This window comes from Mirounga angustirostris, unplaced genomic scaffold (assembly GCF_029215605.1).
Source record: "Mirounga angustirostris isolate CCGP_5_RB_7025 unplaced genomic scaffold, mMirAng1.0.hap1 SCAF_2, whole genome shotgun sequence".
In the NCBI taxonomy this organism is placed as follows: Eukaryota; Metazoa; Chordata; class Mammalia; order Carnivora; family Phocidae; genus Mirounga; species Mirounga angustirostris.
This window is the reverse complement of record NW_026991710.1, coordinates 114,874,394-114,901,500: the sequence shown is the minus strand read 5'-3', so window position 1 is coordinate 114,901,500 and position 27,107 is coordinate 114,874,394. Positions and strand designations below refer to the sequence as shown.

General features: G+C 34.4%; 1 long non-coding RNA gene across 3 annotated transcripts in view; it reads left to right on the top strand.

Annotated features, from left to right (window-relative positions):
• Window positions 1-20,217, top strand: part of LOC135363655 (uncharacterized) — a 34,781-nt gene extending 14,564 nt beyond the window's left edge. For 2 of the 3 annotated variants that reach the window (XR_010409550.1, XR_010409552.1), the window contains exons 3-6: window positions 13,326-13,534; window positions 14,670-14,751; window positions 17,740-17,988; window positions 19,595-20,217. This is a non-coding gene — a long non-coding RNA (uncharacterized LOC135363655). The remainder of the gene's footprint in view (window positions 1-13,325; window positions 13,535-14,669; window positions 14,752-17,739; window positions 17,989-19,594) is intronic. The other variant, XR_010409551.1, reaches the window with a different exon arrangement.
• Window positions 20,218-27,107: the final 6,890 nt, after the last annotated feature.

The following is a 27,107-nucleotide window of genomic DNA, read 5'->3' as shown; positions in this document are numbered from 1 at the left end:
CATATTAAAACACGTTAACATGTTTTTAATGTTAATATGTTAACATAAAAAATATGTTAACTTTTTAACATACAGTTACATTAATGGCTTAATGTCCTTTTCCTCAAATCCTAACATCTGTGTCAGTTCTTTCAGTTTCCAGGAATTGTTTTTTCCTCTCTTTAAAGGTCATATTTTCCTCTTTCTTATCATAACTGGTTCTATGATTGGATGCCAAACATTTCAAATATTATATTCAAATGGTACATATAATTTTGATTTTCTGTAAATATTTGATCTTTGTTCCAGGAGAAGGGTTAGTTACCTAGAAAGAGTGAATCCATTTTGGTCTTGCTTTTGTGATTTTTTTAGGTGGTTCTAGAGTAGTGCTAAGTATTGGGCTCATTATTCCCCATTCCCGAGGCAAGACTTCTGAGTCTTCCACTCAATGCCCTATTAATCTTGAAATTTTCCAGTCTGGCTGGCGGGAACAGATATTATTCACTACCCTATGTGAGCACCAGGCACTGTTCCCTCTAATCTTTTTGAATGTTCTGCCTGCACATCCTCATGTATTTCTTTCACATGCATGAGCTGCTCAGGCCTTTGCTGAATACTTGCGGGGAGACTCACTGCAGATATTTGAAATTTCTCCCAGGGCATTTCTCTCCTCTCCAATGATCTCTCTCGGAAACTATAGCCATTTAGTTCTCCCTGGGGTCTCTATTCAGCTGTTTCAACTCAGGGAGTCTTCAGGGCTCTGCACCAGGCTTGGAAGTGTTCTCAAGTCAATACCTGGGATAGGTGTCTTCTGGTTTGCTTCTCTTTCAGGTGTCACTCTCTTCTGTTGTCTAACGTTCCATGTCTTAAAGACTATCTTTTTAAGGCAGTGAAAATACTCTGTCTGCTAGCATAAGGATGGATCGATGTCATTATACATTCATCCAAATCCGTAGAATGTACAATACCAGGAGTGATCCCTAATGTAAACTATGAATGATATAGGTGATTATGATGTGTCAGTGTAGGTTCATCGATTGTAACAAATGTACCATTTAGTGGGGGTATTGATAATGAGGGACACCATGCCTGTGTGGGAGCAAGGGAGAGATGAAAAATCTCTGTACTTCCCTTTCAATTTTGTTGTCAATCTAAAACTGTTCTAAAAAATAAAGTCTTAATTTAAAAAAACAAAAGACACACTACCAGAAAAAATAGGTAAAAAAGACAAAAGGAGGAAAATAAATGATAAATATGTAAATGTTTTTCAACTTTGTAAATCAAGAAGCACAAATTAAAGCAGCAAGTTCTTCCCATCACTCCTTTAAAAATGGCCAGATGCTTTCTCACATACTACTGGTAAAATGTAATTTAATACAATGTTTCTGCAAAAAATTTTGGAAAATGCATTTCAAAATATGCAAAAACCCCTTTGTTGTTGTTTCTTTCTTTCTTTTTTTGTCTGTGCTTTTTGGTTGTTTCCAGTAGGATTATAAATCTGTTCCTTGTTATTATATCTTCACCACGGCTTGTGTTTTATCACCTGCAATTTTAAAATATATTTACTCTTTGTTTTCATTTCACTTTTAAAGTGCTTTTTCCTCTCTTTTGTTTTTCTCATTTCTCTAATATTTTTATATATCCCCTTTCACCTTCTCGTGTTTGTTCCTTACTCTTTTTTTTTCCCCCCCTGTGGTCTCTCTTTGCTCTTCTGCTTTGTTTTCTTGCCAGTCCCCTCCCAGTATCTCTTTCCTGATACCTGACAGGTCTTGTATACCTTTGGTCACCTAGACATATATATTTTTTTTTAAATATTGTAGGTTTGCACTCATATCATTTTGTTACATTGTTTTTGTTAATTTTGTTTTATTAATTTTATCTTCCTTAGGTTTAATTTGCCTAATGATCCTAGTCCTGACTATAATAAAATGTGCTAAAAATTCTTTGAAAGCAGTGCTGGAGTTAATGCTGTATTTCTAGTTTAGAAAGAGATACCCCTATTCGAGTAGCTTTTATAATAAATTTCCCAGTGGTCTTGACCAGTAGCTTACGTGTTTAGCTATTTGTTTATTTATTTATTTATCTTTTGATCCCTTTCACCCATTTCTCTCACCTCCTACCCCTGTGTCTGGCATCCACCAATCAGTGTTCTGTACCTATGAGCTTGGGGTTTTGTTTGTTTGTCATTTGATTCCACATATAAAAGAAATCAGAAGGTATTTGTCTTTCCCTGTCTGACTTACTGCCTTGAGATACACGTATGCTGTCACAAATAACAAGATTTCATTCATTTTTTATGGCTGAATAATATCTCTGGGTGTGTATGTGTGTGTGTACCTACTTCAATATAGTTTTCTTCTCATTTGCCTGATTTGTAGTCATGACTCAGCCAGCATTTAGGATGCCTTAAGAAAAAAAAAAAATTGTTCTATATGGAGCTGTAGACTCAGTATGTCTGTTGGAAGGGGTGAGTTCAGAATCTTCGTATGTCACCATTTTGAACAAGAACCTCTTCTAGATACATATTTCTGAGCCTTTACATATTGAATTTTAGCCAATCTTTCAATGGTTGCATAATTTAAAAAATTTTTCTTCACTAATATATATTAAATTACTGCATCTTTGTTGCTATGAATTCCTGGTGTTTTTCCATTATTCATTCGAACATATAGTTTATTTGTATCTTTTTTTTTCTTGTAATACACGTGCATGGAGTTAGATTTTATTCTATTTATATTATTATTATTATTATTATTATTATTATTATTATTATTATTTAGCATCTCATGTTTAAATAATGAGGGTTTACCAGAACAAAAAAAAATAGCTGGAGCACATTTTCAAACTTCATGGTTTTTTCAAGCATTTGCTATCAGTGATACCCTCCTACACTCTTTGAACTGAAGGTCCACTGTCTTTGTCCTATTCATTTTCAAAGCTGTAGTTAGTATTTGTTCTATACATGAGCCATTTTCCCTTGTAAGAGATTATGAGCTTGATATATCTGAAATTCTCAGGAGGATATGGTGAAATAGCAATATTCAATCTTCTATACCTGCTCAGAGGTTTTTGCATTGCAATTAGCCTCTGTGAGGAATTTTCCCAGTTTCACCAGTTAATTCTCATTGCATCTATCCAGATTTCCACTCAGGATAAAACATATTATATTAAGTGGTAATACTTTTTTGGCTTTTGGGGGAGGGAGACGTATTTCCATAATCTATGGTTATTCTTATATTGTATTTTCATTCTCTCAGCTGCTATTCTATTGCTACTGTTTTGGTGGTTTGGTCAACGTAACCTTTACTCTGAGATTTGTGAGGATTCTTATTGCCTACTTTTTGAAAGAAGTAATGAATACTTTTTTTTCCTGTCATGTTGATTTGCTTGGATTTTAGAAGGAATTGGGGGATAATTTAAAAACAGTCAAGTTCACTCTATGTATAATTTTGACAAAATAAAGCAAAAATTAAAAGAGAAAAAGAAAATTTAATTTAAAAAAGATCAATAATCATAGCAAGAAATACTGTTACACAAGAATAAATTGAACAAAGGGAAGGTAGTATACTTGTGGGAAAATCTTGTAAAGCTACTTACTGAAATAAATCAAAGAATGCTAACTGAGTGAAAACACAGATTGCGTCTGTGGGTGGCTAACCTCAACATTGTAAAGATGCCAGTTCTGGCCAAGAAAATCTATTCATTCACTGAATTTCACAGAATTTGATTAAACTCTTCCTGAAATGTATGCAAAGGTGAAAAAAGCCAAGATTAGCTATAACATTGAAAAAGAAGACAGATAAAAGGAAGCTTATGAACACTTACTTTAAGGATGGTTTTTGTATGATTACAAAAATATATATTATGTATTTGTTAGTAATACACAAAAGAAAATTTATGTATACTTACATGGTAAATTTATTCAAGCAAGGGCTGGATTATCACAAAACTGAAATCATGTTTATTTTAGTGAAGTAAAGGTGAGAAATAAGATTATAAAGATATTTAAGAGACTTCAAATTCTTTTGTAATATTTCAGTTCTTTAACAAATACTGGAATTAAAAAATGACAAAATGTCTAAATCAGAGTGATTATCCCTAATGTATTAGTTATATTTTCTCCTCCTACTCCCCTTTCTTTTCCTTCTTCTATCTCTCTCTTTCTCTGTCCATCCCCATCTTTCTCTTTTTCTTGTGCAGTAGGAAATGTGATTTTTTGTGGGGGAGAGGGACAAATATACCTTAATTATTTGAGTTTTCTTTTTCATTGGTCAGCAGGGAATGGTCCTGATTTCAAAAGAAAAAGAAAATGTTTATATTGCTCTATTTCCCCTCCTCTAATTTGCTGTTTTTTATTTTGGTTGGTAGTGTGCTGGAATCTGTGAGGACAATTTATGAGAAAATAGCTGTTAGCACCAAAATGATAGATTCCATTAAGTGTCGTTACAATATGCATTGTGCATAATGACAGAGTTCAGCTTTTAATTTAAGTTTAAGTTTTTTAAAAAGTATAATAGTAAATTCTAGACCACCAGACACTGAAATCCATGATGAATAACCATCTTGGCATTATACTTTAATCACTATAAAACTATTTATTCTTTTTTTAATGTGTTTTTTTTTAAAGCTAATTTATTCTTTTTTTTTTTTTTTTTTTTTTTTTTTTTTTAAGATTTTCATTTGACAGAGGGAGACACAGCCAGAGAGGGAACACAAGCAGGGTGAGTCGGAGAGGGAGAAGCAGGCTTCCTGCGGAGCAGAGAGCCCAATGCGGGGCCCGATCCCAGGACCCTGGGATCATGACCTGAGCCGAAGGCAGACGCTTAATGACTGAGCCACCCAGGCACCCCTAAAGCTATTTATTCTTAAAAGGAAGCAGAAAATAAAATATTGTCTAATCAGACTAGGTAAACATTGTTTACACAGAGAAAAACTACTTGTTGGGGATTTCTGTGACCATTTTTAGGAGTTGTGTTTGAGGCAGAGTAATGACAACACAAATAATATTGTGGGCAAGGAATAACTTGCTCAATTGGAATAACTGAAAAGGTGATCACTGAAGTGAAGCTTAATATGCAGTTACACTAGGATAAAATGGATCTTTCTGTAGTGGGTAAGGTTAGTCTATTACCAGTGAAATCTAATATAGTAGACTGCTAGAAACAATGCCACTTTATACATTATGTTTTAGATGATCTGAAAGATGTTCAAAGTTGACATAACACAAACAGTAAGTGACAGTTGATCCAATTTCTCATATAGCATGTTAGAAATATCTGTGGAGACCAAAATGAAAAAGAAACACATTAAGTTTTTTCAGTAACTTGCAAGATTTTTGGCCATGTCCCTGTAGGAGAACTCCACCTGGCACCTTGGCAATCTTGCACATATCCGTATAGATCACACAAGCAGAAGTATGAACCATAGCTGATCTGAGTCTTGGCAGAATGCTTTGTGATACCTACCAGATACAAGAAGATACAAAGGCATCTAAAGAGCTTCTACAAGGCTATCCCACTCATGCCCTTCACCTAGATTCCCTAGGAGGTTAACACGAGACAGTTTCTTATCACCTCCTGGATTCTGATGAGATACGAGGCTTCCAGAACTTTACACTCAGAATGAAACTTCAAAACATAAAACTGTTCAGCTTCAGTCTAGAATGAGCCCCTCAGCAACAAGGTATCTCACTCCCATGTTTTAGCCATTTGGCTCCTTTGGTTTCGGGGTCTTCCTTTTTTGGTGTTGGGAAAAAGACAATGGGAAGCTGGCTCCTTTAGCTAATCTTTTTATCTCTATGTAAGTAATAAAGTCTGAATCTAAAAGTGACTCATTGTATCTTTACTAGTAAAACTGGTCAGGTCTTGTCTTACATGCCCTTGACAGAGCCAAATTAAGAAATTCACTTTGCATCACTGAAACAGGACAATGGGTCATCTTCCCAGCGTTGAATCAATCAAATTATTTAGTCTTGCTTCATGGATCCTCACATTCTAACCCTGTAACCAAGGCCCTGCCCACCACACACACACACACACACACACACACACACACACACACACAGACTCATACATTATATCTATAACACAGTCCCTGAATGATCCCTGACATCTTGAGTTCTTATTCTCCCATTTAAGTGCATTATTTTGTCCAGAAATACAGTTCTGTTGAATGTCACTTCTCCTGGGAATTGAAATAGTGCCCTTAAAAAATACAATTCTTGCAGCTAAGTCTCAATATTTATGTCAAATAGCTCTGAATATGACTACTTAACTCTAAGAAACACCTCAAAACACCTGTTAGACTACATGACTTTTAACTTTAATTAATTTAATTTCTATTTTTATTGCTATATTCTCATGCACAGAATAGTATTGGGTATATTATAGTGCTCAATTATAATCTTTGATTGACTTAAAGAAATACAGAATAGTGTGACAAAACATAGCCCACAAGGAGAATTTAAGCCAGGGCATGGTGAAAACTTGCCAGTATTTTAGAAAGCTGCTGTTCTATTTTCAGTCTTATGAATTAAAGTGAGAAAGAATGACACTATCAAAAGCAGTTTACATGGCATCTTCAACGTCTTGGAGTATTGTACTGGATAAGGAGTAGAAGGAATATCTGGAAGGAGTTTAAATGCTCAAAGTGTATCTAATACCTCTATAAAGAGAAAGAACTAGGGATGCCTGGGTGGCTCAGTTGGTTAAGCATGGACTCTTGATTTCAGCTCAGGTCATGATCTCAGGGTCATGAAATCAAGCCCTGCATAGGGCTGGTGCTGGGCGAGGAGCCTGCTTTAAGATTCTCTCTCTGCCTCTCCCTCTGCCCCTACTCCCCTGTTTGCACATGCTCTCTCTATATATACAAGAAAGAAAAAAGAAAAAAAAAAGAGAAAGAATTAGTATCAAAACTTGTCTATAGATAGGGAAACTGGGAAAATGGCAGATAGTTTCAGTAGGAAAGCCAACCTCTATGTTATTTGACATTTTCTATGAGTATATATTACCTATTCAATTTACAAAGTGTCAAGTATGTTTATAAATGATTTGGTTGTAACATGACAGGGCTGAATGAAATAAATCTCAGCTAGGAAATGAGCATGAAATTCTGTTGAAAAAATAGAAGATTCATGGCAGACAATAAGCTCAGTTTGTGCAAATTATTAAAAATGACTACTGAAACCAACAAATAGAATGGTCCAACTCTGTTGTTTTGCAACCCCAAGAATTCCCCAGGTGAAATTTGAAATTGGCCTCCATGCATGGAGGGCAAGGAGAGACTGAAGAAAGACACAGACCACTCCAGATTGGGAGGGGGCAGGTTTAATAAGCATATGAATTTACATACTAGGCTTTTCTTCAATGGAGGCAAGACAAGTACATCTCTGCATCCACCAGCCAAAACCTTAAAAGTTTATATAGAGCTTTAACAGGGTTCAGTCACTTGTACAGTCCAAATGGTCCCAACACCACCTTATGCTCTCAAGGCTGCATTTTTGAAACAGCTGCTAGTAGGGAAACAGTGGTCTGAACATATATTCCAAGGACGGGGAAGAGGGTAAAGAGCCTCTAATTGCCTGGGTCCAGCTTGTGGGTCAACCAGCAGTCACATCCTCTTAATGACCTCCTCTAACACTCAGATCAAACATCAGTGCCAATTTTAACATATCTAGAGTGATTTTATCAAGCAAAATTGCTATTTTCCACTTCTGGAATTGTTCATGTATATCTGGGTGTCAGGTTTCAAAGCTCTATATTCAAAAGCTAATTGAAAGGGTATATAACCAGTGATAAAAACAAAAAAAGTAGATAAATCTTAAAGAAAATGATATATAAAAAGGATATAAAACTTTGAAAACTCATATATAATTCCAATAAATTTAAAAATATTAATCCTCATTTGTTAAGTTTGATAGAAGTTTGTAATACAAGTGCAAAGGGAGCATATTGAGTAAATCAATTTGCCTACAAAAAGTAGCAGAGACATTTATAAAGGAAAGAAGGTAAACATCAAGAATTGAACATGTCTTTAAATTCTAACTTACTGTGTTGTGCATACATACAACTGATTACACATTTATTTTTAGTCTTTGTGTTTTTTTCATTATTTGATAAATCTGAATTTAGTACATTCAGAGCATACTAAATCTGTAGGTACACAAATGTTGCACAATGATGAACATATTGTTGTTACATATTTCCTTTGATAGAATTATACATTTCTTTACAGATGTGAATTAGAGTTTTTATTTTTTATTTTTTATTTTTTTGCTTTAGTTGCCATTACTTTTACCCATTCAGCCTCACTATGTCTCATTTTCTTCTTGAACCAGGCAGAGTTATGTCGCTAAAGAAAAAAGAACTAATTTTTTTTCTTTCTTTTCCTTTGCTTTGGAAATTAGGTCATCCTGACATTTAGTAGCCTGCTTAAATAATATTGATAGTACTGCAAGGAACAAGTACCATTATATTAAAAAGTCCTGAACAAAGTTGCATTGCATGTTGAGTTCCAATTCAAGGAGAAAGGGACACATTGTCTTGGTTGGATGAGTCTGAGAGAGACATCTGCTGGCTACATTTGAATAGCTACTCTGGGAAACTTTTTTATCTGAATTGGTAGTTCTTTTTAAAGGACAATCAGGAGAAAGAAACAGAAAGATATGGCAAAAATATCTGAGGATGTTTCTAGAATATAACTCATTCAAATAACTTTGATAATTATATTATTAACAAGTTCACAAAAAGACAAATAAGCATATGCATTACAGAAAAGTGCTTGCTCATCGACAGTGTCCATTTAAATAATAACAACTGGACAGTAAAGTCATACATAATATAACCATAAAGTAATAGTAAAAATTGATCATAAAACTAATATAGTATTTAGCTGGACACAAATTATTTTTTACAAATCAAAAATAATGCCAAATAATAGAACATTTTGTAAAATGTTACTTTTGAATATTAAACTTTTAAATTTTAAAACTGTCACCTTTTTATATACATCGTGTCTTAAGATTTTTCCTTTTTTGCCATTCAACTTTGTTCATATATTTATTCAAATAAATGTACCCAAAATGCTAATAATTATCATTATGTCTTTTTTTTTTTTTTTTTTTTTTTTGCTACAGCTACCATTTCCAAAGATACCAAGAAGTGGGTATAATGTAATAATTATCTCTTTGTTCCACCTACTGCTTTATACAAACATTCCTATGAAAAATCCATATAGACAGAAAATTCAATCTCAAAGAATCAAATAAAGAATTAAAGTAATTAAAAAAAAAAAAAAAAAAAGCAATGTCCGATACATGGGATTGAAAGTCTGAAAAGGATTTAGCCACTTGAAAAGTCTTTCTCTTTTTATATGAGTTCTGTAAAAATAGCCAGTGATTATAGTTTTAGAAGTTGTTTATTCCTTCAACCAGCTGTGTAAAGGATAAAAGACAGACTCAATCTCTTCCAACAAATTTTTTTTGGTTCAAACTTGTGGCTTATCTGTCTATGTTGGTTAAGTCTTTTCTCCTGTTGGCACAGTTACTGCCTTGCTTTTTCTGTCTCTTTCTTTTGGAGATGAGTTGCTACATCAGTGACCCTTATTTTGTTTTAAAGAATGGTGTCATTTTTATGTGGGAGAGTCCAAAGGACTAAAGACATCCTCCTGAAACCTTAGCTACCTTCTTGAATTAACAGCAGCTGAAGTCATACTGATATTCCAGGGCTGATGTAGGAAACATCAGTTATTTGCATCTCAAAGCCTCCCATCTCTTTTTTTCTCTTACTTGTTTAGTAACAAAAACAATTCTTTGCATTTGTACAGACTATGGCTTACATCATAATGCCCTATCACAAAAAATTTTATTCTAGTAATCCTGTTCATACCTAGGGTTATCTCTCCTGACTCCATTTAATTGCCTTTCTTCTTTTTTCTCTTCATTCAGATTATCCTTAAATTATTTTTTATAGATGCTATTTATTCATCTGAGAGAGAGTTAGGGGAAGGGCATAGGCAGAGAATATCAAGCAGACTCCATGCTGAGCATGGAGCTTGAGGCAGGGCTCGATCTCACCACCCTGAGATCATGACCTCAGCCAAAACCCAGAGTTGGCTGCTTAACTGACTGTGCCACCCAGGCACCCCCAGATTATCCTTAAATTAAAACAAATACTGTATTATATTCATTTCCTGTATTGTCTTAAAGAATCTTTGGAAAACAACACTGACTAGAAATACAACCAATTATTTTCATTTCCCAAAGAGAAAATTGAGATTCAGAGAGACTAAATGGTTTTCTCAGGGACATATGTGTTTTTTAAATTTTTTGTTTATTTTTGTTTGTTTATAATATTGCCCAGGGCTAGCCCTCTACATATATTTTTTAAACATTGCTTTTTAAAGTTGTTATTTATTAAAGAATAAATATATCAGATTAAATTTAAGATCAGCATTACATTTCAATAACTATTTTTTATCTCCAACTCGATTCTTCTCTAATATTTGTTTTCTTATAAATAATTACTATCTACTGATATCTGTTTTTTCATCCTCTTGGATGTTAATCTCAAATATATTCTTATAGTACAACGTGAAGATATCATGGTATATATTCCCAATATATTTATATTTACATGTTTATATGTGTGATAAAATAGTGCTATAAAAATACACTTACACATTGTGAAACATATTCTCAAAATTTCAATTGATTAAATAAACATAAAATACACACCTAAATGATCATTGTGCTCATCCCCATTGTTTCTATATTTATAATTTGACCTAGATACAAATTATTTAGTAATATGTGAGACAGGACAAAATAATTGACAATATATGAATATAATAAAGTGAACAAAATGCATCGAAGACCTTGCCTGAACCTTATCATTGCCCTGTTGAAAGATGAGGTATAGAACTATTTGAATACATAATTTTAAGCATTCTAACATTCTATCATCTCACTATCTTAGCCCTATATAACTCTGTCTTTACATTAATGCTATCTATCCATGTTTCCATCTTTTTATTTTAACATCTACAGACTATCCCACCTCAACTCCAACCTCTTCCCATGCAGAATACACTCTTTAACCACACCACATGTCTTATTTCTTCTACTCTCACTACTCTTGTTCTGCTTGCCCTTACTACTGGCTGAATTTGGCTACACCTTTCTCTGATTTTAATCTTAGCCCAAACTGGAGGGCATATTAGAAAAAAAAAATATTTAGGGGCACCTGGGTGGCTCAGTTGTTAAATGTCTGCTTCGGCTCAGGTCATGATCTCGGGGTCCTGGGATCTAGCCCCGCATCAGGCTCCGTGCTCAGCGGGAAGCCTGCTTCTCCCTCTCCCCGCACCCACTCTGCTTGTGTTCCGTCTCTCACTGTGTCTCTCTGTCAAATAAATAAACAAAATCTTTAAAAAAAAATTAAAGAAAAAGTATTTAATTTGCGATATTGAATCTGTATGGTCTTCACATTTAGCTGGAACTTCAGCACTTTTTAGCATTAATTCTTTTTTGTGTACCTGATGTTTTATATTTCTGTGGTTGTTATTTTGAAGATTCACCACTTTCCTTATCTCTTTCTCTCACTCTTACTCATTCCTCTCTTTGTTCAAAATCTTGCCTACTACTTCACAGGGAAAACAGAGGCCATTATATATCAACTTTAATTTAACCCATCCATTTAGCAAATATTTATTGTGCTCCTCTCTGTTTTGGATATATAGCAATGGAAAAGTGTTGCTCTGGGCCCTTAGAATTAATGAGGAAGATTGACATGGAAGACTACTAGCTGTCCCTCATTATCTCCCTTTTCCATTGTAATTGAGTTTAACTGGTGCGTGGGCATTTAATGGTGTTTACAGATGTAGGGTGCCATAACTGGTTTTTAAATTTTATTTATTTCATCTTTATTTTCAGACATTTTATATAATTAATCTATATTAGTTGTATAATTCATAAAAGTGTCTGAGAAACAGAAATTAATGGCTAATTTGTAAAGCTTAATAGGTGCCAAACACTATGCTAAGTGCTGCATATGGATTTTTTGTTTAATCCTGGTCACATACTTATGAGGATTTGGTGATCACTAGGTAGGCAGGTCTATATAAATGCAAGTGCAAAGTTGAGGTTTACAGGGGTTAAGTATTAGCTCAAGGTCAAATATCCAGTGAAGATATGGACCTGCCATATAAATATGGGAAAATCTGGCCAAGAGACACACAGAATTTATCTTACAAGAGTAAGAATTTCTCAGTATCATAGAACTTCTAAAATATAAATTTATCCTTGTCTGTATCTACTAAAAAGTTAATTCTAAACAACCTCTCCCACTTTCATGTCAAACAAAGGCACTTAAAATTTAGAGCAAAACTTTGATGTGTCCTAAAAGACTCAACAAGATATGGTCACTATTTACTCCAACCAACCTCTTATTGAACCACTATCTCCTAGACTCCAGTCACATGGGATCTTTATGATGTTTGGTCAATGAATGCAACAGGATCTCTTCTATGGCAAGTCTTTTTGCATGTGATATCCTTTCTATCTAGAAAGATCTTTACAACCTCATGTCCCTATCTTACTTTACCTATTATATACCATTAAATCTATTGGCATGATTGTAAGATAAAATATTTCAATTAAACTTTTGATTTTAAGGTAATTGCATATTCCTGTACAGTTCTAAGAGATAATACAGAGATATCCTGTCAACTCCTGACCTATTTTCCTCCATTGATAACAATTTGCATAATTACAGTATACTATCACAACCAGGAAGTCAACATTGATACAATCCATCAACATTATTCAGTTTTCACCAGTTTTATATGTACTCATTTGTGTGTGTGTATATTTCTATATAATCTTATCATATGTGTGTAGAGTCATGTGACCATAATCATGGACCATAGCCAACATACAGAACAATTCCATCACAAGGATCTCTCATCATACCCTTCTATAGCCACAGCTACCTCTTTTCCTCCTCCCTTTATAATTCCTGGCAACCACTAACTGTTTTCCATCTTTACAATATTGTAATTTGAAGGATATTACATAAATGGAATGTGTGCAAGCTTTTAATTTTTTTCTGTATTGTTTTTTGATAACACACTTTTTAATTTTTAGGATATCTTTAGATTTACAGGAGAATTATCAAGATGGTTCAGGAGAATTCTGATATGCCTGCACCACTTCCCCTATTATTAACATCTTACATTAATATAGTACAATTGTTGTAATTAATGAAATAATATTGATACATTATCATTAAGGTAGAAGTTTTATTCATATTTCCTAGTACTTACCTACATGTCATCCATCTTTTCTGTTCCAGGATTCCATCCAGAATACCACATTACATTAGTTGTCAATTCACCTTAGATTCCTGTCTGTGACAGTTTCTCAGAAATTTTTTTTATAACCTTGACTGTTTTGAAGAGTACTGCTCAGGTATTTTGAAGAATGTCCCTCAGTTGGATTTGTCTGTTGTTTTTTCTCATGATCAGACTGGAGTTAATGAGTTTTGATGGGAAGACCACAAAGGTAAAGTATCATGTTCATCACATTATATCAGGGATATATGCTATCAATATGACTTCTTACTGCTATACTAATCTTAATCATCTAAGGTAGTTATTTGTCAGGTATCTCCATTGAAAAGTTGATTTTTTTTTTCCTTTTCCAAACAGTACTCTTGGGAAGTCACTATGTGTAGCCAACCCTTAGGGAGTGGGAATTATGCTTCACCCTTTTAAGACTGAGGTATATATATAAATTACAGACTTTTTTTGAGTATTTGTCTCTTCTTCCTCATTTAATTTTTAGTCATTTTCTTAATTATTATAAACTCATGGATACTCGTTTCATACTTTGGTTTATATTCCAACACTATTTTTTTTGTTCCTTAAATTGTTCCAGCTTTGGCCATTGGGAGTTCCTTTAGTTGGCTCCTGTGTCCTTTTCATATACTCCCATTATTGTATGTGTTTGTTTGCCTCCTTACTGTTGTTGTTAATTCCTTATTTACTGGCAATATAAGATATTCCAGGCTCATCTTTTATATTACTTCATCAGCCTTAGAATTAGTCATTTATTCAAGGAGCCATGGTTCCTCTTATTGGAGAATGGTATTAGAAACTAAAATCTAGGTGCTAGGTTTCCTCATTATGCATGTACATTTCAATAGTTTGTTCCATTTTATTGGTGAGTAGTATTTCATTAATGTGGGTATATCATAGTTTGTTTAATTATTTACCTGTTAAAGGACATCTGGGCTATTTCCAGTTTTTGGCTAATAAAGCTGTTAGGAACATTCATGTTCTCTAGATTAAATGCCCAAGAGTGCAATTTCTGGGTCATATGGTTAGTGAAATTTTAGTTTTATAAAAATCTGGCTAACTGTTCTCTGGAGTGACTTTACCATCTTACATTCCATTCCCACTAGCAATAAATTAGTGAACCAATTTCTCTGTATCATTGCCAGCATTTGATATTATTTATATTTAAGCCATTTTGATAGATGTGTGGTGATATTTTATTTTGGTTTTACAATAATATTTTATTTTATTTATGTACCGCTGAAAAATAAGAAAGGATAGAAGGAAGAGAGAAAGAATGAGCCCATGCACATGTGGGTGAGCAAGACTACCACTAATTGTTACTTATATCCTGATTTTAGAAAGGTTACAAACTGAGAGAACAAAAGTGGACCACAAAATCAGTAATAAGTAGTGAACATCTCTTCCTTCTGCAAATCTCAGGTAAAAGGCCATTTTTTTCACAGAAGCTTTGCCTGATCCCAAGGCAATCTTGCTGAGGTCACCTACTTGTAGTAGTTATATGTTTATTTCCTCCATACTACTAATAACATTTTGTAATTAATTATATCACAACGTATTTAATTGATGTGTCCCTTTTCCTTATTGGACCCAAAGCTCTAGAGGGTAGAGACTGTATCTCTTCTGTTTACCACACTATCTCCAACATCTACTCCAGGTTCTGGTATACAGTTGTTTAAAACTAAGGAGGGCATGTGATCTGATGAGCATGGGGTGTTATATGCAACTAATGAATCATTGAACACTACATCAAAAACTAATGATGTACTATATGTTGGCTAATTGAACTTAATAAAAAAATAAGTAAAACTTGTTACATTAATACGTAGACATATTCTTCACTAAGTAATGATGTTTTCAATCAAATAATTTAATGTTTTTAAAATTCTATTTACTTATTTGCAAAATAGAAATAGATTTAGATCAATTCTAAGACTCTGGACTTCCAGTTACACAGAGAGGGGTGATAAGCAATGGAGATATAAAGCGATGATTTTTATTTTCAAACTCAATACTTTAAAAAAAAGAAATACTATTTAAAGTTATCAATAAAATAAACTTTCTTCACATATTTCCAAAAACAAGGCTAAACAGTTTTTTTCCCTTTGCGAAAATTACCTCAATCCCCCTCCTCAACCTGGTTGAACCTGCCAGGACTTCTTCAATTAAGTTGGTTTGTCTTCCCAGGAGGCTTCAGTCTCTGAGTATCTTGGGAAAGGAGGCTATAGTTCCTGCTGTTTTAATATCCATCTTAAAATTAAGACAATACTAGAAACATAAAAAAATATAACACCCTGGTACCCAGTAAATATTTTGTTTGAGGGAATCTGCCAATAAGGAAAACCTTGTCAAAACAGAGTGGTTTTGAGTTTTGTTAGTTATGGATCTATAGTTATAAGATATTTCACAATACCTCTTAAGTATGGCAATACAAATTAACTTCAGTGTATTTATTGAAAACAGTTTCATGGCACATATTTATTGCCAAACTTATGACTAGTGGAATAAGAATTAAATTATGGGCCATGATTCAGGATAGCCAATGCACTAAAATCAGATGTTCTTGACATGTCCCCAATAAAAGAGAATGTAATAAATCATACTCAATATAAAGTATTAATCAATAAATGCCACCTATGTGGATTTTTAATTGGAAAGTAAACTAAAATCATAGTAAAGGGCATGGGTCATGATGAAAGCATTTTCAAATTAAATATAGAATATTCTTCAAACAATTTGTAATGTGTTCAAGCAATTTTAAATCACTTTGTTATATAATTGCATATTTTTGAATAAAGATTGATAGAGTATAACTTAGCCTTTGTTTATAGAAATAACAAGGGATATGGAAATACTAGTTTATATGATCAATGTAAATAGTCTAACTGGATAACTCAGGTCAAATTACTTCATATTTAATAGGAATTTAATCAACGTAGGTGATTTTTTCTTTCTTCTCAACTTTGTCTTAAGGAGCTCTGATGGATTCTTCATCCCTCAGAGTCCATTTTCTACCCCTCACTTTTAGTTCTACAAACAGAATGCCACTCATCTACAGTCTGTATGCCTGGCTTACCCTTATATGGCTACATTGTGTCTAACTGGATACAGCTTCCATGTCACAGCCTTAATGAAAGCTGCCCTTGAATCTCTTTATTTCCACTGAGGAAAATAATGGTTTGTACCTCGTAAGGAAAATGTGAGAATTAAGTAAGATAATTTATGAAAAAGAGAATAAAATCAGTTATTGTAAGTTTTTACACTAATATTAGCCACAAAATAGTTATTAATGTTTTTTTCTTATGAAGCATTATTAAATAAAAGTGTTAAGTTGGCAGCTTCAAGGAAAATATAAATTGAACGAGGGCAGAATTCCCCACACATTATAAAATGTGTTCCCAAATTTGACTTTGAATCACCTGATAGCCAAAACAAAATAAGAAAATGTGACTAGTTGCATAATTTTCTGCGTCAGTGAGAAAATGATGTGCTAAGGAGAGATTAGGATTTTAAATACTCACATTATAAAGTAATTTCTGTCATGGGCTTTTCATAAATATATAGTAAGCTCTGCATCTGCTTTTATCCCTCTATGAATATAATTTGAGGTAAAACTTCGAAACTTAATGAGGTGAAATCAGTTCTGTCAGAATTAATGGCGACATACAGGCAGTACAGTAGAGTGTGTAAGGAGAGTGATCTAGTTTTGGATCCAGGTTTGGCCTCACCTGTGGATCCCCAGGCAAGTTACTTACCTCAAGCAAATATAAAGACTTGGACTGCCTTGAAGACTGATAATTCATATTCATTTGGTGTCCAAAAGAGTTTATAAATTGGAATGAAATTATTTGTATTACTTATTTATACCAGTTTAGTAGGTCTGTTTTCCAGAAGAGTCACCAGAGCAGATTCCTCTTCATAATAGCAAGGCAAGTTTCTTATGACTGGAAGAATCTCCTGCAGAAATAATAGGTCCTCATAGGGAACTTAGAATGCCTGAAGATGCTGCATGGTTCCTGATTTGTATGGTTGTCTTGGAAGTTTTTCACTTATTTTTCCATTTAAGAAATTTGTATCATCTATCTTTGTCAGTTGATGTCTTTCCGTCAATCTTGCCATCAACCTCAAAGGTTGGTGTCAGAATACAGATTAGCACAAAGACTTAGAACCTGAAGATTAGGTTGATTAGGAGGAATTGGGAACTACAACAACACTTGGAAAAGAAAATGATACTAGATGGCTAGGATTACAGGCAGACCATTTTAAACAAAGAGCCTATAAATATTTAGCAGTGATGAAGGACTGCTTCAGAAGAATATGACCTTTATTTTCCATTATTTGAGACAGATTTGCATACTGGATTAAAAATAAATTGTTGTCCAAATGGTAAAGTTCACATTTCTCCTTTAGATTCTAGACTCCATTGGCTTTAACCAAAGAAGTAGAGATGCCTGAATGTTTCGAATGGAGACTGAAACCAAGAAGCACTGGACCAGGAATCCAATAGGAAAGCAAAACAAGAACTAAAACTGTGGATTCTCATGTTTTTGTGCATAAGTACTTGGGGTGTTAATGTTAAAAATGTTGGTGGGTCAGAGCACACCCTCAACTCCATCCTCTCTGAAACAGAAGTTTGTCATAAATTAAAATTTACAAGAGGTGAGAGGTTGTTTGACTTTAAGCAAGTCAAAGCTCCCTGTAGAGGGGAAAGGAAAGAGGCAGACTGCAGAGTAAGGAAAAGAAAATTTCAAGTACAGGAATTAGTATTAACTGTGTTTTTAAAAAGTGTTTTATTTTTATTTTTTTATCATGATAAGTGTACTCTTTAACCTTCATCACCTATTTCATCCTCTCCAGCTCCCCTCTGGTAGCCATCAGTTTATCTCTATAGTTAAAGATCTGTTTCTTGGTTTGTTTCTCTCTCTCTCTCTTTTTTTCCTTTTACTTGTTTGTTTTATTTCTTAAATTCCACATATGAGTGAAATCATGTGGTGTTTGTCTTTTGCTGACTGACTTCTTTCACTTAGAATTATACTCTCTAGCTCTATCCATGTCATAGCAAATGGCAAGATTTCATTCTTTTTATGGCTGAGTAATATTCCTGTGTGTGTGTGTGTGTGTGTGCATGTATATATACACATATATGTGTATGGTATATATATACCACCTCTTCTTTATCCATTCATCTATTGATGCACATTTGGACTGTCTCTATGTTTTGGCTATTGTAACTAATGCTGCAATAAACATAAGGGTCATGTATCCCTTTGAGTAAGTGTTTTTGAATTTTTTGGGTAAATATCCAGTAGTGCAATTACTGGATCATAGGGTAATTCTATTTTTAATTTTTGAGGAACCTCGATACTATTTTCCACAGTGTTTGTACCAGTTTTCATTCTCGCCAACAGTGCAAATGGGTACCTGTTTATCCATATCCTCACCAACACTTGTTGTTTCTTGTGTTTTTGATTTTAACCATTCTGTCTGGTGTGAGGGGTATGTCATTGTCATTTTGATGTGCATTTCCCTGATGATGAGTGATGTTGAACATCTCTTCATGTGTCTGTTAGCCATCTGTATGTCTTCTTCTTTTTTTTTTTAAAGATTTTATTTATTTATTTGAGAGAGAGAATGAGATAGAGAGAGCATGAGAGGGGGGAGGGTCAGAGGGAGAAGCAGACTCCCTGCTGAGCAGGGAGCCCGACGCGGGACTGGAGGCAGTCGCTTAACCAACTAAGCCACCCAGGCGCCCCATCTGTATGTCTTCTTTGAAGAAATGTCTGTTGATGTCTTCTGCCCATTTTTTAATTGGATTATTTGTTTTTTGGGTGTTGAGTTGTATCAGTTCTTCATATATTTTGGATACTAACCCTTTATCAGATATGTCATTTGCAAATATCATCTCCCATTCAGTAGGTTTCTTTTTAGATTTGTTGATTGTTTCCTTTGTTGTGCAGAAGCTTTTTATTTTGATATTGTCCCAATAGTCTATTTTTGCTTTGGCCTCAGGAGACATATCTGGAAAAATGTTGCTACAGCTGATATCAGAAAAATTACTGCCTGTGCTCTCTTTAAGGATTTTTATGGTTTTAGGTCTCACATTTAGGTCATTAATCCATTTTGAGTTTATTTTTATGCATAGTGGAAAAAAGTGGTTCAGTTTTATTCTTTTGCATATATCTGTCCAGTTTTCCCAACATAATTTTCTAAAAGATTTTATTTATTTATTTATTTATTTATTTATTTATTTATTTATTTATTTCAGAGAGAGAGAGCACGAGCAGAGAGAGGGATCGAGGGAAAGGGAGAAGTAGACTACCCACTGAGCGGGGCCCCTGATGCAGGACTTGATCCCAGGACTCCAGGATCAGAACCTGAGCCAAAGGCAGACACTTAACCAATTGAGCCACCCAGGCACCCTCCAATACCATTCTTTTCCCATTGTGTATTCATTCCTCATTTGTTAAAGATTAATTGACCATATAATTGTGGATTTATTTCTGGGTTTTCTATTCTCTTCTACTGATCTATGTGTCTATTTTTATACCAGTACCATACTGTTTTCATTCTACTGCTTTGTAATATAACTTGAAATCTGTATGAACTGTGTTTTAATATGCATGAGTACCTAATGTCTGTTTTGACATTTTTAATGAAGTGTGAACATGCAGTTTGATGACTTATGAAACTAATTATTATGTGTGTATAAATATATATATATGTTATAATCATACACGTAGTTTTTTTTTATTTTTTAAACAATTATATTCAGAGTACAGGATCTCAGAAATTATTTCATACTTGGACCATATTCCTTTGAGTGTAGAGTCAGAAGTACTTAGGTGACATAGAGTTTTTATTGCTAAAATGTACATAATAAACAATTTTATCCCCAAACTTCTCTTTGAATGATGAGTAAATTCATGATACATAGCCTGTTAGGAAGATTCTGAATATGAATTTTACCTAACATGTCAAAGCAATTTCACTATTATTAGAGTGGTACATGATTCCAATATATTCTAAATTGGTCTAAAGATGTGGTGATCAAAGTGTTAACTAACTTTCTCCTTCAGGCATGGTTGTGCTTAGGAGAAGATATTTTGCTACATTGGAGCCAAAAGAGATAAGTGGGGGAGGCTGGAACTAGGCCTAGCTTCTCTAATCCCAAGATGCTTGGGAAAATAACTTTTTTTTTTTCTTTCTCATCCCCTTGAGGTGTTTTGCTAACTATGGTTTTTACTAATCTTTCTTAGGAAGGGAAAGCATCTGGCAAGGAGTTGGATGTTTGTCCCCCCCTTCCTTCACTACTTTTATGTCTTTATTTATTTATTTATTTTAGTAAAAATTTGTAATAGGTGAAGTTACACTGAAAAAAAATTCAATAAAAAAGAAAATTATTATATTGGAAAGAAAAATTTTCAAGTTCGTTATCAAAATATTAAACTGTCAGGAGCCCTGACAGCAGTACTATTGACCAGGAGCAGCAAGAGAAGCTGGTAGTAAGAAACTGGAATAAAGATCAGGACAGTTTCTTGTTCTACATGTAAGGAGCATAGAAGTCACCACTCTGTCCTAATAAGTAAAAATCTGAACAGACTGAAGAAACAACTCTTCTTGGATCCATAAGAGAGGAGAGATCACAAGACAAATTTCTGTTCCTGATCTGGATAGAAAGACAGGTGAATATAGGGAGTCACAGCTTACCAGAGCAGAGTTGTGCAAGCAGAAACTATTGCAGCAACCAGTGCTGGGGAAGGAAAACCTGAGTTGTAATTGACAAATTTCTGGAGGCTCAGTATGGACAAGTCTGGGAGTGAATAACTACATGGGACCCCAGTTATTGAGGGCCTCCACAACATTGTGGGATTCACCTTCAAGAGAGTTACCAGATTCTCACAGAAAATATGACAGAAAAAAATCCCCTCAGTCTTCTGACAGGCAGAGGAGAAAAGGAACCATTTTAAAGTACTTGAGAGGAGAGTAATCTGTTCTTACTAACAATGCCTCCTCTTAGTTCCCCTTGTTAACCAGAGCCCGACTTGTCAGAGCTTAACTTTTCTGGGAGAAAGGAAATACTCAACTCTAAACAATAAAATTGATAAGATTCTAACCAGGCTAAGTAAGAAAAAAACCCCACAAATTACTTATATGAAAAGTGAGAAAGGGGCAACATTGCTACAGATCTCATGGGCATTAAAAGGATGATACTGGAATTACTATGAACAAGTCTATGCTCACAGAGTTGATGACCTAGAAAAAATGAACCAATTCTTTGAAAAACATAATTTGCCAAAACATATAGGAAGAATAGACTATTTGAATAGGGCTATATGTATTAAAGAAGCTGAATCAATAATTAATAACCTTACAAAACAGAAAACATCAAGTAGAGATGGATTCACTGGCGAATTCTATCAAACATTTAAGGAAGAAGTTGTATAAATTCTCTTCATCTCTTTCAGATGATAGAAACAGGGATACTTCTTCTTTTTTTTTTTTTATTTAAAGATTTTATTTATTTGACAGAGAAAGACAGCCAGAGAGGGAACACAAGCAGGGGGAGTGGGAGAGGGAGAAGCAGGCTTCCTGCGGAGCAGGGAGCCCGATGCGGGGCTCGATCCCAGGACCCTGGGACCATGACCTGAGCCTAAGGCAGATGCTTAACGACTGAGCCACCCAGGTACCCCAGAAACAGGGATACTTCTTGGGGCGCCTGGGTGGCTCAGTTGGTTAAGCGACTGCCTTCGGCTCAGGTCATGATCCTGGAGTCCCAGGATCGAGTCCCGCATCGGGCTCCTTGCTCAGCAGGGAGTCTGCTTCTCCCTCTGACCCTCCCCCCTCTCATGCTCTCTCTCTCTCGCTATCTCATTCTCTCTCAAATAAATAAATAAAATCTTTAAAAAAGAAATTAAAAAAAAAAAAAACCAGGGATACTTCTTAACTCATGATGTCAGCATTTACCCTAACAACAAAACCAGACAAAGACATTAAAAGAGAACTACAGACCAATATCTCTTGTGAACATAAATGCAAAAATCACCAATAAAATATTAGCAAATAAAGTCCAAAAGTATATAAAAATAATTATACACCATGACCATCTGGGATTTATACCAGGTAGGCAAAGTAGGTTTAACTTTCATAAATCACCTATGTAATTTATCATATCAACAGGTTAAAAAAAGAAAAATCCCATGATCATATCAAAGGATACAGAAAAAGTATTAGCAAAATCCAGTACTCATTCATGATAAAAATGTTCAGTAAACTAAGAATAGAGGGGAATTTTCTCAATTTGAAAAAGGACATCTACAAAAAAAAAAAAAAAAAAAAGTACAGTTAACATCATACATAATGGTGAGAAACTTGAATCTTTCTCACTAAGATCAGGAACAAAGCAAAGATGTTTCCCCCTCACCACTCCCTTTCAAATTGTACTAGAAATAGTGGCTAATGCAGTAAGACAAGAAATGGAAAAAAAAAAGATATACAGATGGGAGAAAAGAAATAAAACTGCCTTTGGTTGCAGATGACCTGATCATCTATGTAGAAAATCTGAAAGAATCAAACAAAAATATCTGGAATTAATAAGTGATTAAAGCAAATCTATAGAATACATGGTTAATATGCCAATGTCAGTTGCTTTCCTACATGCCAGCAAGGAGTGAGTGGAATTTGAAATTAAAAATAATAGCATTTATATTAGCATTTTTAATAATGTATCAAAATATATGCCTTACCCTGCAACCACAAATCTCACTTCTGGAATTTAACATATATACATTTCTGCATAAATTGGATGACATAGATATAAAGTAATTCACTGAAATATTATGTGTAACCCCAAAAGTATAAATAACCCAAGCACTCATCAGTAAGGTACTGGTAAAATACCACTAGCACAAAGCAGAAAAAGAAAATAAGGGAACTTTCTACATACTGATATTAAATTGCTCAAGATACATCATCAGGTGAAAAAACAATTTGCAAAGTATTGCCTGTAGCAAGTTACTTTTTCAAAAAAGAGGAAAAATAAGTGTATATATTTATATTTACACAAAGCCACCCTGGAATGATGTACTGAAAAGTAGTAACAGTGGTTGCCTCTGATGGAATGGGGTGGGGTAAATTAGGTTGATTGTGAGTCTGAGACTTCTCATTGTTTATAATTTTGTTTTTTGGATTTTTAACTAGGTAGCATTTACACATGCTAAGTGAATGAAAAAATAAAATTTAAAAGTCAGTGAGTCAAAATTATATATTCATAGCATTTTTTTGCTGCAGTAGTTACAGACTCCTAGGTTACAGTTTCACTGGTGAAAAAAAAAAATGTTTAGGTTCCAAAGACTTAATGACTTGGTTAAGCCCACAAAGCTAGATTGTAGTAAATCCCAAATTAGAACTGCAGTAATGTACATTGATCACATCTGATGTTCTGAGTAGTTTTTCTAAGACATCTCTACAAGTTCAGTCCTCACACAGAGGCTGCAATGTGAAGAAAATATGTTTATCCATGTGCAAGGTCAAAATGGAAATGCATTTGCATTTCTCAAAGTATAATATGTTATAATTGTGATAAGTCAAAATAAAACTCATAAAGTTAGTCTACAACAACTAAGTAACAAAATTAAAGGAGGTGGGGCGCCTGGGTGACTCAGTCGTTAAGCGTCTGCCTTCGGCTCAGGTCATGATCCCGGGGTCCTGGGATCGAGCCAGGCATCGGGCTCCCTGCTCGGCGGGAGGCCTGTTTCTCCCTCTCCCACTCCCCCCTGCTGTGTTCCCTCTCTCACTGTGTCTCTCGCTGTCAAATAAATAAATAAAATCTTAAAAACAAAAACAAAAACAAAAACAACAAAAAAACAAAATTAAAGGAGGTATGCCACCTGTGGAGACATTCCTCAAAAATATTTATAGTTTGTGAGAAGAAACAAAACTATATACACTTGAATGTGATTATTGAGAAAGGAAATTGACAGATATAAACCATTCACATTTTTTACTTAAGTATAGTTGACATATAATATTATATTAGGTTTAGGTGTGCAACACAGTGATTCAACAATTCTATACATTACAAAATGCTCACCACAATAAGTGTACTTATCATCTCTCACCATACAAATTTAGTACAATATTATTGACTATATTCCTTATGCTGCACTTTTCATCCCTATGACTTATTTATTTTATAACTGGATATTTGTACCTCTTAATCTCCTTCACCTATTTTGCCCATTCCCTACCACTTACCCTTCTGGCAACCAGCAGTTTGTTCTCTGTATTTATGAGTTTACTTTTGTTTTCTCTTGTTTGTTTGTTTGTTTTGTTTAGATTTGACATATAAAAGAAATCATATGGTATTTGTCTTTTTTTTGTCTGACTTATTTTACTCAGCCTAATACTCTCTAGGTTGATCATGAATAGCAAGATGTCATTCTTTTTTTAAAGCCATTTGCTTATGAAAAATTATATAGCTTAATGTACAGTGAATAGTATTTTAAGAATTGTGTAAAACTGTACATTTTTAAATAAAAAGGCTTATGACATATTTTCAATTTTACAATGCATGCTTTATGAAGTGAAATTGTGCCTTAAACACTGTGAAAACTTGCGATAGAATTGAACTTTATAAATAAAATGGATAAAACAAATGCTCCTTCCCCAAACCTTCTAGGATCTAAAGTTGTTGGATACTTTTTAAATTAATGTTAAGTTTATAATATAAAACATTATCTATTGACTTTTAAAAGTTTTTAAATCATTAGTTTCAATTTAAGTAAACTTGGCTTATACTCTTCTAAACCACTCTAGTGTTATACTGAAAACTTCTACATATCAAAATTAGGCAATTTCATGGTCTCTTTTATAAAGAGTTGTGCTTTTTTTGGGGGGGGGTCACACTTCTGTAATATATATTACATTGTTATCATAAATTCAAATCCTTAAACTTTTTTTTCATTATACTATAGTAAATCAAGGAAGAACTAAACTTAATAGAAACCAATTTCTTTTGCTCTTTTGTGTTTTCTATCTTAATTTTTAAAATAGCATTTGTGGGCGCCTGGGTGGCTCAGTTGGTTAAGCGACTGCCTTCGGCTCAGGTCATGATCCTGGAGTCCTGGGATCGAGTCCCGCATCGGGCTCCCTGCTCGGCAGGGAGCCTGCTTCTCCCTCTGACTCTCCCCCCTCTCATGTGCTCTCTGTCTCTCTCACTCTCTGTCTCAAATAAATAAATAAAATCTTTAAAAAATAAAATAAAATAAAATAGCATTTGTATGGAGCACTAAAGTTTACAAGGGATTAGTTAAATATGGAAATCTTCAAGCCAGGAGCTCTGTATCTCTTCTTGCACTGTAGGAGTTTGGGACAGATCTCAGATTTTCTGTTGTTCTTTATTACTCTCCTCTTCTGTGCAATGCCATTATACTTTCATAGTTGGAATAAAGTTTTTAAGTTTGGGTAATGCAACTTAAGAAGATGAAAAAGATATTATCATCTGACACCTGGAACCTACAGGATAGCAGTGGCTGCCCAAATGTAGATTTAGAGAAATTATTTGGTTTTGTCATTTCTTTGCACCATATTATATGGTGTTTTGATTGACACCTATCCAGCCTGCAGGTGAAGAAGGAATCTTCTGCTCTAAATAGTATAAAATGGCCAAATAATGATACATAACAATCAAACAGAAGTTTATTGATTAAACATACAGCCCCAGAGGAGGATGTGCCATGCCACACAGGGCCACATGGAGGTTGTCCTGGAGAATACAGTGAATAAACAGGGCCTGTAGGAGGCAGGCTTTGTAGAAAAAGAGTTTGGAGTTCTGGGATGATGTGAATAGCTTGTTTGAACAATTTTTGGGGCTTGTGGGCAGGTGAAAGCATTAGGTCAAGGAGATCAGGTGGGGTGCAACAGTTGGTCCAGCTGATGGGCAAACTAACAAAACAGGAGTGGAAATATATCTGATGACAGCAAGGGACCCTGTAAACCTCAAAATGGCAAGGCAGCAGCACGTGTAATTTTGGGCCTATTAATACTTAAGAGTTGCAGTCTAAAATATTATGTTCCTCTTGAGAGAATTTTTCTATTATGTTTTGGTTTAGTTCTGTCTGAAATGAATTTTTCTTTTTTTTTCCCCTCTGAAAGCCCCAGAAATATATCATTCTTCTACGTGAAATGTTTAATATTGCATAATTAAAGATCTTATACAGCACCTGCAGTATCTAAAACACCTAAACGGATGAACTACAGATTTAACAAGAAAAAAAGAAAGATTATATTGATGCGTAAAAACGTAAGAGATATTATCGTTTGATGGAATACTCGATTTTGATGACTTTTTATTCATAAATATTGGGAGGCACCATGGAAGGGAATAGGGTGGTAGTGAAACACAGAACTAGCGTAGAAAACCTGCACTCTAATCCTGGTTACTTTGGACGCCATTTAATGGCAATCTTCAGTCTCTTCACTGGAAAATAAGATGGTAAAACAAGATTTTTATGTTCCTCCTGACTCCAGTATTATTTTAATCCATCAAAGTTCAAAAATATTTGGCAAGTTTGCATGTATATTTTCATTTTAGTTCTATAAACAATGGCCCACGGGTGGTGACATAGAGGGCTATCAGAAGATAGTGGTATCTTGGGCGCCTGGGTGGCTCAGTTGGTTAAGGACTGCCTTTGGCTCAGGTCATGATCCTGGAGTCCCGGGATCGAGTCCCACCTCGGGCTCCCTGCTCAGCAAGGGGGTCTGCTTCTCCCTCTGCCCTC